A 9,088-nucleotide genomic window follows, 5' to 3' on the forward strand; every position below is an offset into this window, starting at 1 on the left:
GGATTGGGTGGAACAAAATTCCAGTGCAAAAAAATAAACCCCGATACAAAAAGCCTACAAACACTCCAAAAAGAACAAACCCAAACTTCTGCTTGGAGAGTACGTAATTACAGTATACACTAAGCAGAACTTTGACCATAAATTTAGCTTTTCCGGTATTTTTGCTGACATTTCTATATTTATCTGTGTCAACATCTTTTCAGGTGGTTTGACCCTGCGCTATTGAGTCAAACGTGTCCACTGTTTTCTGTTCTTGTTGCTTATTTTTATAACCAATATTGTTTACACACTATGCAAACAAATTTAAAAGATGAAAAAAAAACCGTGCCCTTGGCTATCTGCCACTCGGAACGATTTTCGGATTGAATTGAGGCGTTAACATCATACCTACTCACAGCGATATCATCAGAAAAGCTTTGTTAATGACTGTTATTTCGGAATTTGAGAGGATTGAACCCGTTCAGCCCTTAGATTATTTCATGAAGAGAAGCGTATCTGTTCCTGGTCTTGAATACAGAGTGCAGTTTACGGCAGAAACACAGTGTGAAGTATGAATATGCGTGGTACGATAAGTTGAATATTAAATGTTCAGGAGTGATATGTATCCTGTTGAATGCATACATCTACCACCGTGCCATATCACGATTCCACCAGAATGTGAAAATGAAGTCGGGATGAATTTGTATGGTCGCATTGCACTCGTAGATCACGTTCATTCCACTTGAGTTCCTCGCGACGAGTCGTGACCAGCATACCACCATATCTTAGATCACTCTAGGTAAGAATCTGTATTTCTTACAAGTTCAATTTTTTGCTACGCTGAACAGTTTCAGCAGTCTTGTCCTCCGTGGAGTAAGGAATCATCAATAGAAACATGAAACGGGATTGCCGAAGGGAAATCAAACGATTGCATTGGACCCAGTACGTATGAGGTCGGAGGCTTGAAGGCTTTACACATGCCTGTCTGTACATGCCATCTCTGATATGGCAGAATTACCCCCCAAGTTATGACCACACACCGCGTGTGTCCGGATTGTAATAATACGTGGTCTACATGTGCGGGGGCGAAGCTATCATACTTTAAAAGTTTTCCCACCTTTTATCACACTAAACCTTCTTAATACCTCGTTGCCACTGGGAAAAGTAGATTACTTCGTAGTTTTCAATTTCAACCGTGTGTGCCTTGACAGGATTGTTTATCTTTTATGCCACTGTCTTTTAATACTGTTCTTCGGTAATGGAATCTTCCCAGTTTTATGTTTGCATCGGAGATTGTCAGAGTTGATTTGGACTGATACATCGGTCTGTTATTTGATAATGGTTAGAGATAAACTTTATGGGTCATTCTATTAACAAAGGCTGGCTTGATGGGTGACATGTTTCCAGACCGCTGTCTCTAGATTGCGAACAAGTACAGAAACTGGTTTGTTGACAAGGTCCCACAGACTTTTTTTCCAACCAATACCTACCATTGCTCTGAAATATACTGCAATTTTCCCTATGCCGATATCCAAGAGCGTCCTTTTTTGCTTTAACACAGTCCTGAAAGGAAAACAAGCTTGACTATTTCAATAAAAATGCGATATTTTCAAGGACAACACTCCCAGATTGTACTGCTCCCTAGAATTACAACTAGCCGTTTTTATATCAGGTTTTTGAACTCCAAATTGCACGTACTTTGGTCCGAAAACATGACTATATTGCTTGTGATCGCTCCCTCGTAACCAAAAGTGCTCTAATACAACCTGCCATGAGTGATCTTGGATCCAGAACAGCCAGAAAGCCGGAGTACCACTTTAAACGCCGTCCATACTTTATACGTCTTTTATCATCTATTGTGACGAGAAGTGGGCATGCATCTGAAGGCTGACCGAGAAAATTTAAAAGTTCCATTACTTTACCTCTTATCTTCTTCTTTCTGCAAATAGAAACCACTTGCTTTATTGCAAGTAACCCACAACCTTATCTTAAGCTAGATAACAGAGTGAGATTCAGAGCCGGAAGAAATGTCTCTATCTATGAAAGGGGGCGCCAAGATGAGAGCATTCAGGGCTGAACGGTACAGGATTCATCAAAAGATTGTATATCTCATACCACTGAGCCTGACCGAATGATATCCTCTCACACGAAACATACTTCGAGCCCAATATTCTTTCGCACCTGCTTGAGTAATACAAGTTATTACCTCACGGTCAAGGCGAAGGGGAGAGGATAGGCTATCAGCCAGTTAAGTTCAGTTCATCCTCGTACGAAGTGCCGCAAGCTGAAACCTGTAACTAGGCTATCAACAGAGACAACTAGCATGAAAGAGACAACTAGAGTTCGGAGGGCTCATGCCTTCGACAGTGTGATATTGTTTTGGTGGGTGTTGTGTGTGTGTATAGTGTAGGTTTTTTGATTTTTCAAATTATCCTGCTAACAACAATAACGACCAACACAAAAGGTCAAATTCAATAAAATGGGAACCCCCCACGAAGCCGTTTCCCGAACATGACCTTCGTATTCTAAACGGTAACTTGCCAACTAAAAATCATAGACAACCATTTAAGGATTCCAGAGTTACCTAGATAACAACAAAAAACACAAACACAAAAAGTCAGCTCCAGTCACGTAAGAACCCCCCACGAAGCCCATTTGTGACCTTGACAATGCCCATCACTAAGACAACCTGCCTACCAAAAATCGTGAACCTCGGATCGTGCCTTCAAAATTTATCGTGCATGATCTGCCAAACAGTACCAAAACGATTTCATAGCCTTCTGTCGAAGGCAAATACCCCTACAGAGTCTATTTACCCGGGGGTTTGGTGGTAGTTGTTACTGTGCATCTATTGCTCCTACCAAACTCTAAAAAGAACCGAGGTTATTGAATGTGTCACAACGGTAAGCAAAACTGAAATATCGCTTTCAATTGCTTATAAAAGAACTCTATTTGGGTAATGATAGATATAATTAAACCACAGACTGATTAAGAAATATATATATACTCTGATATATGTTGAGATAATGAGTGTAAATGAGACATGTACGCGCGCCTAAATTATAATTTCCTTAAATCATTTTGCTTACCGAGTATAACGAACGGGGGAGTACATACCGAGAGGGGTCTAAACGAAATACCTCCATGGAGCTCCATGGAGGTCATTAGTGCAGATCCTATTGTACCTACCTCAGAACTTTCGGAAGCAATGTCAGTGTAGGACTCATCACCTATTGAATGTGTTGACATTTCATCCACTGATTGATGGAAGACCCGGAAAATGTCCTAGCACGGTTTACATAGGGCGAGATGGGTAATTGGGCGTCTCATCCATGCTCTAATTGTTGAAGCGGGTTAGGCCATGTTAATGTGATTATATGGATGACATCCGCGCGCGCATGAATTTTCGTCCGTTTTCAAAAAAAGAAAGTTTTCAACCATACTGTAAATCGTGCAAAGTAACTGCAAAATTAGCAAATATATGCCGCAGAAAAATATTGGAGAACGATACTAATGTTTTCGAATGCCAAAATCAATTCCAACGAAAAAGAAGAAAATGAAAATAAAGAAATGAAAATAAAGATTCTATCATTCGCCATACCATACTCTGTGTGTTTAGTCATTTGTTCAACCTCCATGACCACGTAGATTTCATAATGAAGGCAACTTCTTTTTCCAAACTTTTTTTTTCATTGGCACGCTCGCATCAGTCTTGAGGTTCCCAGGGGATGTCATCCATATAATCAAATCAACATGGCCTAACCTGCTGCATACGTACAGAGGTCATTCACCCCGCCCACAACTCAGCTAACCACTCCGTCATGGAGGTGTTTCTAATCTTCTCGTTTGGGTGGATATCGCTTTTTAAATCCGAGTCAATGCTTGATTTATGTACCCATCCTTTCACCAAGTAAAAATGTTGATAAGCGAAAATAATATTACCAGCAGTTGTGTCGTTTGAAAGTCTCCAGCTTTGAGCAACAAAACTTTGAAAAATGGTAATGCTTTCCACCGTGTTATTCTGAAAGAAAGTGTCCATTTTACTTACTTATTTGGACCGTGTACTGGCGCTACGGTAACGATTTTCCGCTTGCATCTCTCTAGTCTTCTATTTGACCATTTTCTGCTACTTTATTCCATGACTCGTGAGCGCCCTAGGTCCCACCGCGTCTGTCTTACAATGTAATGCTATGCACAATGCTATTCTGAAAGAAAGTGTCCATTTTGTTGACTTATTTGGACCGTGTATTGGCGCTACGGTAACGATTTTCCGCTTGCATCTCTCCAGTCTTCTATCTGACCATTTTCTGCTACTTTATTCCATGACTCGTGAGCGCCCTAGGTCCCACCGCGTCTGTCTTACAATGTAATGCTATGCACAGTGCTATTTTGAAAGAAAGTGTCCATTTTGCTGACTTATTTGGCCTATGTATTGGCGCTGCGGTAACCATTTTCCGCTTGCGTATATCTATCTAGTCTTCTGACCATTTTCTGCTACTTTATTCCATGGCTGGAGCGCTCCAGGTCCCACCGCGTCTGTCTCACATTGTAAGCCTCTCGGCTATCTCCGCTCCACCGACGCTTGACCTGTTAACCCTCATGTCCACGGTGACTTACCTTAAGTAAAGGCGTTTCGGGCCTCAAAAGGAACAGAAATTGAATTTTCTTACTTCTAGTTAACGTTCTGACCTTTTGATTCTTGAGACTCCTTTTCATTTAGACTCAGAGAAGTCCGTCTGATTTGGCAAAATTAGATTGTCCTTGAGGATAGTCTGGTTGAGAACTTTGAATTCATTTTACGTCGATGAAGGTTAGACATCCAGGTAATACAATACTCAAGCAACTGGATATCAAAAATCATATCCAGTTGCTTGAGTAACTCCTTTTCAACTTCACAAGGTCTTGATTCAGAAAAGCGTCATCCGTCTGAGTTTAAGCACTATATTTGTCACTCGGGAATTCGAACAAAATACAGGCACTTTCATGCAATAATTCATCTTTACCATGAATAGAACGCCTGTACCGTGGGCATCCAACGGTCTTACACCAGGTATTACATTATCGGCGTTGACGTTAAGCTGACATAGTCCCTTCTACCGTTTGATTCATGAACTAACACAAGTCGGCTAAACGTTGGATTTGTACCACGCAATAATATATGACGGGCTCTGCTACCCACACAGCCTCAGTTAAAAGACAACCCTGGCTAACGATTTGTCATGATTCACTGAAAACTGTTGAGGAATAGAAAGATGAATGAGACATAATGGAAGAAAGGCGTGTAATTGAATACACAGTCTTGTCCTAATAGATAGTATCAATCAATCTTATAAAGCATGTTACTTTATAAACCCATGTTTCCTAATGTCACGAGAGTTATGGTTGTTAATGATTTATATATATTGCATATATACGTATAAATGTATAGAGAATATCATCTCATCCGTAATTACTTAATGAATATTTTCTAAGAAAACGACGACCCAGCTGCCGCCTTTCGGCGTGCCTGCGAAGCTGGTGTGTTACGCCGAAAGGCGGTTATACCGGCTATACAGATACAGATACAGAGACCCCCTGTGTGTAGAGAGAATGCTTTCCAATCAGAGGTATGGGTTTGGGTTAGAGCTGTGTACCGGTACGCAGTACCGATACTGTACCGGAAAAATTGATTAGGTACAGGTCCAAAATACCTAATCCCTCCGTACCGGTACTGTACCTAAACAATTTCACACCAATTTTATGCCTATTTGTGACCTTAAATGTGGAAATAGCTGGTCGCCAATGGGTTCCAATGTAAGGACAGTGTGTTCATGAAAACAATAATACCTTACTTTTGCCTATATTTTATCTGAGCATTCTCCATAAACCAAAATTAAACCTTAACTATCAAGTGTATACATGTTTTTGTTGCTATTGAAAGAGTTCAGAAGAGCATGTAAATTGGTCGAATTTTTTAGGTACAGGTTTAGGTCCGGACCTGTACCTAAACCTGTGTACCTGTACCTGTACCTGTACCTAAAATTTGTTTAGGTACACAGCTCTAGTTTGGGTTAAAAAAATTCTAGTGCAAAAAAGAAACCTCGACAACAAAACCTAAAACACGCCAAAAATAACCCCAAACCCAAACCTCTGCTTAGAGAGTATAGACAGAGGTCTATGCGATCTTTTGTTGTCATATTCTCTTATGTGATTTTCTAGCAATCCCATTGTACACTACACAGTGAATTATAAATTAGTCTATAGCGCTAGAACCACGTTAAAAGCCCCGCCTTAGGGTAGAGTACGAATATTCACAGCAGTAACAAAGAAAAACATCTATCAGTATGCAGTAGAAGTAGCTCTAGCTAAACCTGGACGCACAAACCTACACTGCAGTCACCTACGATTGCGTGCCATTCTTTGAGGGACTAATGGGTTGAAATTGGCGCGATATAAACTCCAAGCGTTGAAAAGAAAGCTGAGACACATACAGAATACTGATGGATACCGAATATGTACAATTGCGACTTTAATGGCATAGAAAGTGCCGAAATGTCCCGAAAAGACCCTGCTGGAGTCTGAATCATGAACAGAGTTTCACGCCATACTGTGTAAATTACTATGTTCACGGATAGTTATGCGCTTCCTGTACGATTCAAATTGGTGTAGATGTGCAAATGCAGCACTTTTCATAGAAAATGGGAAAGCACTAGTTTCTGTACGCGAATATTTCATGACCTGAGCAATTCAAGAGTGAATTGTTGAACATATCTATGTATAGGTTAATGCAACTGAAGAAATTATGAATTGTGTCTGACATTTACAACGTACAAGTCAATTATCATTCAATTCATTCATTCATTATTAAAGCTTGAAGAGAAAGTTTGGTTCACTGAACGCAGAAAAAATCGAATTCGAAATAAAGGTCACATATAATTGATCTAGTTGGACTGTTTTGGTTCTCTGAATAAATCACCATCTAAGAGTCGCCATACATCAATGTCGAGATAGTTGATCCTCTAGAGAGAGGAACCATCCATTCCCCCCAGGTTCTGACCGGCGCCTTGGTCAGGTGGGCATGATTAGCCAGTTTGACCGCTGCTACTGCCCATCCTGCTCTGTCCACTGTCATCTTCGTCAATAACCGCTTGTTCCTCAACTTAGAAGCCGCAAAACATCTACCGGCCCCCGTGTTTAAAATATACGACCCTGTCAGTACTTCGGAGCGCAGACATGTTGGTGCCTTTATCAAGCCAGGCAGCTGCCGCCGTGAGATAGATGTTGTGATAAAGTCGAGCAGCACAATGATGTACAAGCTATTAGTTACCCGGATTCCTGGCAAACCTGGAACACGTACGGATGTCGGAAGGATCTACCTTAGGGAGGAGAGTAGGACTTGTTATCCGTGTTTGTCAGGCGTATATGGAGATAGCTTGAATTGAAACGTTTGGCCTAGAATGCGAGTGCTACTTTAACACCCAAGGTGTTTGAAGGAGACGTCCTAAACGCTGATTAACATCTGATAAATGTTTACCTGATGAAGATCTGCGATCATTGGTTATTTTCCTTTCCTTATGCAGTGTACTTTCGTTTGAGATAGTGGAACCTAGCTAGCTTGCCAATTTTTCTACTCATATAATATCGATATAACTCTGCTTTTTTGCATATAATATATCGGCTTGGAATATAAAACTGTCCACCTAGAGAGGAGAGTGGGACTTGTTATCCGTGTTTGTCAGGCGTGTATGGAGATTGTTTGAATTGAAACGTTTGGCTTAGAATGCGAGTGCAACTTTAACACCCAAGGGGTTTGAAGGAGACCTCCTAAACGCTGATTAACATCTGCCTAATGAAGATTTGCGATCATTGATCTATGAGATAGTGGAACCTAGCTTGCCAATTTTTCTACTCATAATATCTATAACTCTGCTTGCTTTTTTTGCATATAATATATCGGCTTGAATATAAAACTGTCCACCTAGAGAGGAGAGTGGGACTTGTTATCCGTGTTTGTCAGGCGTGTATGGAGATAGTTTAAATTGGAACGTTTGGCCTAGAATGCGAGTGCTACTTTAACACCCAAGGGGTTTGAAGGAGACGTCCTAAACGCTGATTGACATCTGCCTAATGAAGATTTGCTATCATTGGTCACTTTCCTGTCCTTCCGTAATATACTTTCATTACTATGAGATAGTGGAACCTAGCCTGTCAATTTTTCTACTCATATAATACCTATATAACTATTCCTGCTTTTTTTTCATATAATATATCGGTTTGGAATATACTCGTAATACTGTCTACCATAGGGAGGAGAGTTGGACTTGTTATCCGTGTTTGTCAGGCGTATATGGAGATAGTTTAAATTGAAACGTTTGGCCTAGAATGCGAGTGCTACTTTAACACCCAAGGGGTTTGAAGGAGACGTCCTAAACGCTGATTGACATCTGCCTAATGAAGATCAAGATTTGCGACCATTGGACACTTTCCTGTCCTTCCCTTATGTCTTTCCTTACTTACATTACTATGAGATAGTGGAACCTAGCTTGCCAATTGTTCTACACATATAATACCTATATAACTCTGCTTGCTTTTTTGCATATAATATATCGGCTTGGAATATACTCGTAAAACTGTCTACCTCAGGGAGGAGAGTAGGACTTGTTATCCGTGTTTCTCAGACGTATATGGAGATAGCTTGAATTGAAACGTTTGGCCTAGAATACGAGTGCAACTTAAACACCCAGGGGGTTTGAAGGAGTCGTCCTTAACGCTGATTAACATCTTCCTAATGAAGATTTGCGATTATTGGTCACTTTCCTGTCTTTTCTTTACGCCGTGTCTACTTTCATTACTATAAGATAGTGGGACCTAGCTTGTCAATTTTTCTACTCATATAATAACTATAGCTATGCTTGTTTTTTTGCATCTCAACTTCAAAGGTAAATCCTAAAAATAGACATAATGTACTGAAACTGGCATCACAAGCCTGTAAACCTTGTAATAAGGACATGGTAGTCCCTATGTATCCATTACCTTTAATAGCCCTGCGGCGGTGTAGCTGCGTGTCCACAGTCCTAATGATACCTCTGAATTTCCATACGGTTCCAATATCTGTTAATCACCCACAAGA

The sequence above is a fragment of the Branchiostoma belcheri genome, unplaced genomic scaffold, assembly GCF_001625305.1.
Source record: "Branchiostoma belcheri isolate BF01 breed outbred unplaced genomic scaffold, Haploidv18h27 scaffold5, whole genome shotgun sequence".
In the NCBI taxonomy this organism is placed as follows: Eukaryota; Metazoa; Chordata; class Leptocardii; order Amphioxiformes; family Branchiostomatidae; genus Branchiostoma; species Branchiostoma belcheri.